The following is a 9,117-nucleotide window of genomic DNA, read 5'->3' on the forward strand; positions in this document are numbered from 1 at the left end:
GTTTTTGATATAGAGCATGTGTGCTTGCCAGAAAGAGACAGAGAGAGGGAAAGTGAGAAATCATCCCTCAGCGGGAGTGGCCGGGCCACAATCCCTTGGCCTCCATTCTTCTCTTGGGATTTGGGCACACACACAGGAGTGCTCGGAGTGATTATCAAACTGCCAGGTCTAGGACTAGAACTGCATAGTCGGCCATGTGGAATCTGGCTCCTTCACCTCTACACCATCTGCTGGCCTCGTTAAAGTGATTTTATTTATTTATTTTTTTTTAATGAGAGGGCAAGAGAGGAGTAGTAGAAGGGGAGAGAGAGAAAAGGGAAGAGAAAGAGAGAGAGACATTTTAAATTATTTATTTATTTATTTATTTATTTATTTATTTATTTATTGAGAAGTTTTTGCTATAGGGCGCGAGCGCTCACCAGAGAGAGACAGAGACAGAAAGCAAGAAATCACCCCAAAGAGGGGATGGCCACATCGCAATCCCTTCTCCTCCGTTCTCTTCTCCTCTCGGGATCTTGGGCACGCACACACATGCGCCTGGCTGAGTTTTAAACCCCCGGGTCCAGGACGCGAACCGCAGTCGACTACATGGGAGTCATTACGCTACATGGGAGTTAGCCATTATGCTAACTGCTGGTCCCAGAGAGAGGCACTTTTGACAGGGTTTTGCAGTGCAGATCCTCGGCCTCGGCCTCTTAGTCAGCTAGGATTACAGGCGGGAACCACACCCAAGGCTCCCATGTGGCCCTAGTCTAGCCCAGCAGCACCCACCACTCACACCATTGTGACTGGACCGAGACAGGTTTTTAAAGAATAGAGCCAATCTATTATAACCTAAAAATTAAATCATACGGCCCAATATCTGTGCTACAGTGGTAACACAAGCTCCCTGCAGGGCTGGAAGCCATATGGAGCCTGCAGGTTTGGAGCCTCGGGTGGCCTGAAAGCACACTGGGAGCACATGGGAGCCCAGGATCCTGAGGAGGGGCAGGGCTGGGAAGGGAACGGTGTGATAAGGCCTTGTCAAGGGGGTTTCTCTCTATCTCCCCCTCTCCCACTCTCTCTCTTTTTCTCTCTCATGCACAAGCATATACTCTTTATCATGAAAAAAAAAAGTATGTCATAATCAGAGCCTAATTAATATTGGGTTGTCAGGAAAATCATGACACATTTTTGCATAGAAAAATGTCATGATTTTTCTGATGATCTAATTAATGTAACTAAAATAGGTAATTATAGGTACTTAAAATTGAAATTATTATGAGTGTGCATAAAATAATCACGTTTTGAGTTAACAAAAAACATCACTGAGTAATAATTAAAATCAATTTTGTTTAGATTTGGGTTGCACATTCATAACCCAACCCCTAGAATCATGGCTGTGAGGAAGAGCCCAGGCTAGAGGGACAGATGGAACCGATTTTTTTTTTTTCTCTTTTTTTTTTTTTGAGAGATTTTCACTGTAGGGCGCGTGCGCTCGCCAGACAGACAGAGAGAGACATAGAGACAGAAAGCGAGAAATCACCCCCCAGGGGGGGATGGTCACGCCGCAATCCCTTCTCTTCCATTCTCCTCTCGGGATCTTGGGCACGCACGCACACACGCCCGGCGTGAGTTTTAAGCCACCGGGTCCGGGACACGAACCGCGGTCGACTATGTGGGAGTCCAGCGACATAGCCATTACGCTAACTGCTGGTTCCCGGAACCGATTTGAAGCCTGGCTCTGACTGTGGGGAGGCCTGTTCCCCCACCCCTAGTAGAATGGGACTAATGATGTTTGTATTTTAGATTGTTATTAAGACAAGTTTTAAAATAATGTTCAAGCTGGGGCCGGCAGTTGGCCTGGTGGTTAAGGAAACTGGACTCCCACGCAGATGACCACGGTTTGAGTCCCGGATTTGACAGCTTGCTTTCTCACTTTCCCTCTCTCTCTCGCTCTGCCTCTCTCTGGTCAAATTAAAATAAATAAATAAAGTGAAATAAAATAATTCTAAAAAAAATTAAAATAATGTTCAGGCTGGCCTGAGGCCTGGTGGATGAGGCACCCGGAAACCACATGACCGTCCCTTTGGTTGGAGTCCTGGACCCGGTAGTTGGAGAGGCAAGCTGGACTTCTTCTTCTGTGTGCTCCAAATCCCGAAAAGAAAGGAGAGATGGTGGGGAGGGATTGTGGTGTGAGCATGCCCCATGAGAAGGGGGTATTTTCCTGCTTTCCCCCATCTGTCCCTCTCTGGTGAGTGCTCGTGCCCTCTAGCATTTTGTTGTTTTAAAGAATGTTTGAAAAGTCATCTCTGGCAGGTTGTCCACCTGCCTGTGCTTAATTAAACACGCCCAGAGTCGAGATCACCGCTTTGTGAGCAGCTAACAGTGTAACGGGCCCTTCCCATGCGTCCTTAGGACTCCAGTCCCCCTGGAAACTAAAACCAAAAAGCAACGTTTTGTTATCATTTGAATTTATTGGAATGCTCCCTAAATGTGTGGGCCCTCTGGCAAATGCACTTTTATTCATGTAGTAACTGACCACCCTTTTGAGAAGAAACTATAGGTTTCTGGAGGGATGACCCACCACCATCTCGGAAGGGACAATACCGAGGCCAGAGAGGTGAAGTGAGCCTCCTGAAGAGGTCAGAGAACACAGTTCTCCAGGTCAGAGAATGCAGTTCGCTCCCCAGACCCGCCCACCCAGCACTGGCTCATTCGGATCGTGGTCCTGCTCCTGGCTCACACTGCACATCCTCGGGCCACAGATGAGTCAACCGGCTCCCTGTGTGGTCAGAGTCCGCCCATCAGAACCGACAGAGGTCAGCCCACTCTGTCCTGTCCATGGCCACAGGCTGCATCTGGCCACAGGCCTTATGAAAGGTGAATTGCTCCCACTGGGAGGTAACACCTTGCTCTGGCATTTCTGCTGGTGACAAGTGGTGAGTCTGATGTCACCTTTGTATCTGAGAGACCCACTTCATCTCTGCGGAGGGGCACCCGGCAATTCTGACTGTACAATTCAGTGGCATTGAGAACATTCACACTTCTTTTCCTGTAGATTCTTAATTTATTTCAGCATTGTTTAGTGCAGAGGCTTCCAGTCTGTTTTAAATTTGTCTCCAGGCATTTCACACTTTTTATACTGTAGATGACACTTTGAAAAAGTCTACTTTACCGTGTTAATTGCTTCTATATGGAAATACAATTACTTTATTGTTTTACTCTCTTCTTTTAGAGAGAGATTTTTGCTATAGAGCACATGCACTTGCCAGAGAGAGAGAGAGACAGAAACTGAACAATCACGCCCTGGGTGGACGGCCACACCAGAATCCCCTCTCCTCCATTCTCCTCTTGGGATTTTGAGCAGGCATGCACACCTGCCCAGCATGAGTTTAAGCCACCAGGTCCAGGGCTCAAACCGCAGTTGACTACATGGGAGTCCAGCAACATAACCATTATGCCATCTGCTGGTCCCTATTACTTTACTTTTAATAAGAATGGTGTGGGGGACACCAGCGAAGGTGGAGAGAGAGGTATCTCTGACAGGGTCTTGTCTTGATGCGATCCTCCTACCCCAGCCTCCAGTTAGCTCAGGCCACAGGCGCAGACCAGGTACGACCATCGCTACATCCTCTCCCAGATGGAGAGCTCCTCCGCCGTCCCTCAGAAACGCTGTGCCTATTCATTTAATGCCCTCTGCCCCCAGCCCCTGGCCACTGCTTTCCTTTCTTTTGCTATGAATTTGCCTATTCTCAGTACTCAGTAAGTGGAGTCATGCAATTGCCCTTTGTATGTCTTATTTCACTTAACGTGAAGTTTTCAAGGTACACCTATGTCATAGTGTGTATCAGACTTTCGTTCCTTTTCAAATATTCCATTGTACGCATAGATCACCTTTTTAATTTTTTGCTATAGGGCACGTGCGCTCGCCAGAAAGAGAGAGACAGAAGGACAGAAAGTGAGAAATCACCCCCCGGGGGGATGGCCTCGCCACAATCCCTTCTCTTTCATTCCCTCTCAGGATCTTGGGCACATACACACACGTGCCCAGCATGAGTTTAACCCACCGGGTCTGGGACTTGACCCGCGGCTGGCTTCATGGGAGTCCAGCAACATAGCCATTATGCCAACTGCTGGTCCTGCATATATCACATTTTTAAAAAGTTATTTATTTATTTTATTTTATTTATTATTATTACTTTTTAATTTGTGATAGAGCATGTGTTCTCACCAGAGAGAAATAGAAAGAGTGAGGGAAAGTGAGAAAGCAAACCACCAAGTCCGGGACTTGAACTACTGTTGGCCATGTGAGAATCCAGCACATTAACCACCATGCCACTTACTGGCCCCTATATCACCTTTTTATCCACTCATCCACTGATGGATATTTAGGTTGCCTTCACCTTTTGGCCGTTGTGAATAATGCTATTTTGAACATGGGAGTACAAATACCTGTTTGAGTCCCTACTTATTATTTCCATGTTACAGATAAGACAATTTTATTTTTCTAAAGAATTATCTGTTTAATTTTTATTTATTCATTCACTTATTTTAATTTGATTAGAGAGAGAGTCACAGAGAGAGAGGGAAAGTGAGGAAGCAATCTACCAGGTCTGGGACTTGAACCATGGTTGGCCATGTGGGAGCATCCAGTGCTCTAACCATCACACCACTTGCTGGCCCTCCATGTTACAGATAAATCCAAGACTCGGGGACTAGCAGTTAGCGTAATGGCTATGTCACTGAACTCCCATGTAATCGACTGCAGTTTGAGTCCTGGACCTGGTGACTAAAACTCATGCCGGGCACATGTGCGTATGTGCCCAAGATCCCGAGAGGAGAATGGAGGAGAAGGGATTGTTGCATGGCCATCCTCTGTGGGGGTGATTTCTTGCTTTCTGTCTCTCTTTCTCTCTCTGTCTTTCTGGTGAGCGCACGCGCCTTATAGCAAAAACCTCTCCAAAAAAAGAAAAAAAGAAAAAGAAATTCAAGACTCAAAGAAGCCAAAGCAAATTGCTCAAGCCATGGAGCCTGCAAACAGACAGCCTGTGTATGGTGAAGCCAGCACCGGAACTGAGCTCAGGCCTAGCCAGGAGGAACTGGATCAGACTGTGTGGGAGAATCAGGGCTGGGTGAATGCTTGACCGGGCTGCACAGATGTGTATTTGTTGGTAAATGGCCTGTCATGGCCCCTACCCCAGCTGAGCCCTCTCTGAGACCTCCGGAGCCCCTGCCATGACAGCGCCCATTCTGTCAATGGCACCCCACACAGCGTCTGACATTCCAAACAGCCTCCCTGAGTGTGTCATGGGGCCCTGGTCTTCTGTGGGATCAGGTGAGTGAAAGCAGGTTCTGCAGAAGGAACTAGGGAGCCTAGAAGAATGGGATCTAGAAGGAAATAAGAAGCCAAAATGGGAGCTTCCGTTTAGGGACTGAAGGAAGGGCCCCGTAAACTAAAAGAGAAGGTGTGCCACAGGAGTCCCGTAAGGAGGTGCCAGGGTGCCAGGCGGGGCGGTGATGGGGAGACCGTGAGCTTGCCAGGAGCTTAAGCAGGTGACCAGGGACTGGGGCCCTCCTCACTGCTGAGCCTGCCGGTGGGGAGACAGCTCAGCCTTGGGGCAAGGTAGGACCACCGAGGAGAGACCCTGGCAAGGCCTCAGGAATCAGGACTGGACCAGGAAAGGAGCAAGTGACAGTGAGGGGCATCAGGAGGAGTCTGTGTCCAAGCTGACCTCTAAAATGGACTGACGCGTGGCTACTAGGAGAACATGGTGTGTACCCCAGATGAGCCCCTGTCAGGCACGGTGGACGACACTTAGGTCCTGCTTGAGAAGATGAAGGGTGAGTCCCACGTGCTGCCTCCTGAGGAGAAATCCCCTCTCAATTCTTAGCCTTTTTTTTTTTTTTTTCTTTTTCTTTTAGGATTTTGCTATAGGATGCATGTGCTTGCCAGAGAGAGACAGTGAGAGGAAAATGAGAAATCACCCCCTGGGGGGAAGGCCATGCTCAATCCCTTCAACTCCTGAGATTTGGGGCACACACATACATGCACTTGGCGTGATTTTCAAGCCACCAGCTCTAGGACTTGAACAGCGGTCAGCCATGTGGGAGTGCAACCGTGACACCAACTGCAGCCCCCTCAGGTTTATCTGTCTTTGGGATGGCAGCAGAAAGGTGCTCTGGGGTCAGCAGGTGGCATGGTGGTTAAAGCATTTGGCTCCCACATGGCTGACTGCTCAGTTCCAGTCTCGGACCAGAGCTTGAAAGACACACTGGGTGTGTGTGGGCACGTTCACATCGGAGAAGAGACTGGAAGGGAAGGGACTGCAGTAAGGCCATTGCCCCGGGGGTGAGTTCTCACTTCTCCCCATCTCCGGTGAGCACACACTCTCCACAGCAAGTTTAAAGAAAAAAAAAAAAAAAGGGAAGGAAGGAAAGAAAGAAAAAAGAAAGGAAGAGAGAAAAAAAAGGGAAGAAAGAAAAAAGAAGAAAGAAAGGGAAAGAAAGGAAGAGGAAAAATAAGAAAAATAAAAGAAGACAGAAGAGAAGAAAAGAAAGACGGATGCTCAGGACACATGGCACAGCACCTGGCCGAGGTGACCTTTTGTCTTGCAGCTGGAGGGGGGTTCTTTGGGCTCCTGTCGGGCTTCAGGCCACACCGAGCCCATCGCTGGTTCCAGCCCGACTCCGCCCGCCCTGCTGATGAGAACCACGGCAGGGAGCTGCGTCCTCCTTTACTCCCGCTGCTCAGTCCAGAACCACTCACGCATTGAAGTGAGAAGAGACACGTGGTCTCAGCACTTAACTGCGTTGGCTCTGGAAACTGGATGGTTCTGCCTACCCACATTCATTTCTCCTTCTTCTGGTAACAACTCAATGCCCCTTTGAGGAAACCACCTTTTTCTTTTTTCAAAAAAATTTAAAAATTGTGGTTAAAATACCATCAACATAAAACTTACCAGTAGCATGAAGTACATTACACGGTTGTGCAACCTTTGTGGAGAAAATCATGTTGTGTGGGTCAGATCCCAACTCCTGAGCCCATTGGAACATCCCGTTTCCCTCCCCAGTGACTGGCACGTAACAGACACATCACGGGAGGCAAGTTCAGCCCCTGAGAATCAATCTGAGGGCAGTTGCTAGAAGAAATGGGAAAGAGGTTTTCTCTATCTGCTTCATTAGCCACAGGAAGTTTGTCCCAACATGGTGGGACAGGAAAGTGGGGTAGGAATTATACTTGGAACTGGAAGCAGCCATCTTTGCCACCAACACCTGCCCGAGAGTGAAGCCTACACAGAGGAAAGCAAAGCTGAGGAATGGCGATGGATGGATTCCTGGCAATGTTGTTTGAGTTCCTGGATCTAGCCATGCCTGAAGCTTATTGCTCATAGACATCTTTTTTTTTTTAAAGTGTAAATATTTATTTATTCCATGAGAGAGAGAGGACATTAGTCCCAAGAGGGTCCTGAGGCTGTCGTTACCTTCAGCCTCAGTCAGTCCTGAATCTGGGCACACACATGCTTGCCATGCTCAGAGGGATCTACAGATGCAAACCCAGAACCTTCCCACATGTGTGCGCCTCACAAAGCTTTACACTTTGCAGCTATGCCACCCCAACTTTTCAATTATTTGAAACAATAAATCTCACAATTTTTTTTTTTAGTTTTTTTAGTTTTTCTTGCTATATGGCACATGCACTCACTGAAGAGACAGAAAGCAATAAATCACCCTCCCTGGGGGTGATGGCCATGCCACAATCCTTTCTCCTATAGTCTCCTCTTGGGAGTTTGGGCACGCATGTACACATGCCTGGTGTGATTTCAAGCTGCCAGGTCCAGGACTCGAACTGTGGTCGACTACATAGGAGTCCAGCAAGGTAACCATTACTCCATCTGCCGGTCCCTAAATCCCACCTTTTTTTTTTTTTGGAGAGGTTTTTGCTATAGGGCATGTGTGCTCAACAGACAGACAAGACAGACAGAGAGAGACAGAGAGACAGAAAGAGAGAAATCACCCCACAGGGGGAATGGTCACGCTGCAATCCCTTCTCCATTCTCCTCTCGGGATCTTGGGCACGCATGCACACATGCCTGGCGTGAGTTTAAGCCACTGGGTCCGGGACGTGAATCGCAGTCGACTACGTGGGAGTCCAGCGACATAGCCATTACGCCAACTGCTGGTCCCCCCACATTTTTTTTTTTTACAAGCCAATTTGCTTCAGGTTTTGTTATTTCCAAACAACCCTAACGAATAGACCCTGAATTCAGGTTGAGAGTTGCATGTGAGACTTTGTAAGATCCAAGCATCAATAGCCTTTCCCCTCCCTCCTCCTTCCTCTCTGAGCTTTTGAAAATCACCAGCTAACCCACCCCAGAGCCCTTCACAAATGAGCGCGTAACATTTATTTGATGATTAAATTGAGAAAAATGGCTTGGAGGGAAATGAACATATAAAGAAGTTCTACCCAAAGCAAGAAAATAAATCCTGTAAATATTCGTCACTGATGTGCGAAAACGCAGCAAGCGCTCCAGCACGCACAGTGCCCTGTAAGCACAGGAGAAACGAGCGTGTGCTAGGAAAGATGGTGGTTTGGGGCCATGGCCGGAGGCCCACCTCCCCACAATTACGAGGCTGTGGTGTGGCGGCCCACCAGCTGTCCCGCCCAGAGGCTGGCCTGGCTGCGTGCACCCCGCCGCCGGGCGGAAGTGACAGTCAGGGCTAGCATCAGTCTTCCCAGAGCGGCCTGAGGACCAGAGACCTGCACCTCAGTGCGGTCCCAGCACAGTCCCCGGGACAGAGCCACCAGGAGCCTACTGTCTGGAAGTTCCTGCTCCTCCATGAAGAGTTTAATGACGACCGGGATCAAGTTTACATGGCCTCATGGAGTCCTCACGAGGGCACCCACGAGGTGAAAGCATTCCCGGAGACGCCGGTTTCTGTTTTTTTTGTAACCATTAGTGGCTGCAGTGGAGTTCTCCCCCAGGCCCACGATTCTATGCCCCTCCCTAGAACCTCTCCGGCATACGTGGGTAAACCCACTGGGTGTGTGTGAAGAAAACAAAGTCTCAGGTTATAAAACCCAGCAGACACCACCATCCGTGGGACAGTCCGGCCCAGCTGTGGCGGGGCTCCTAC

The 9,117-nt window shown here is 48.6% G+C and overlaps 1 protein-coding gene across 2 annotated transcripts in view; it reads right to left on the reverse strand.

Moving 5' to 3' along the window:
* The window catches only part of NRROS (negative regulator of reactive oxygen species), a 39,915-nt gene that overhangs the window by 29,638 nt on the left and 1,160 nt on the right, over positions 1-9,117 (reverse strand). The gene's annotated exons all lie outside the window — the stretch shown is intronic.

Source organism: Tupaia chinensis, unplaced genomic scaffold (genome assembly GCF_000334495.1).
Source record: "Tupaia chinensis unplaced genomic scaffold, TupChi_1.0 Scaffold000515_1, whole genome shotgun sequence".
Taxonomy (NCBI): Eukaryota; Metazoa; Chordata; class Mammalia; order Scandentia; family Tupaiidae; genus Tupaia; species Tupaia belangeri.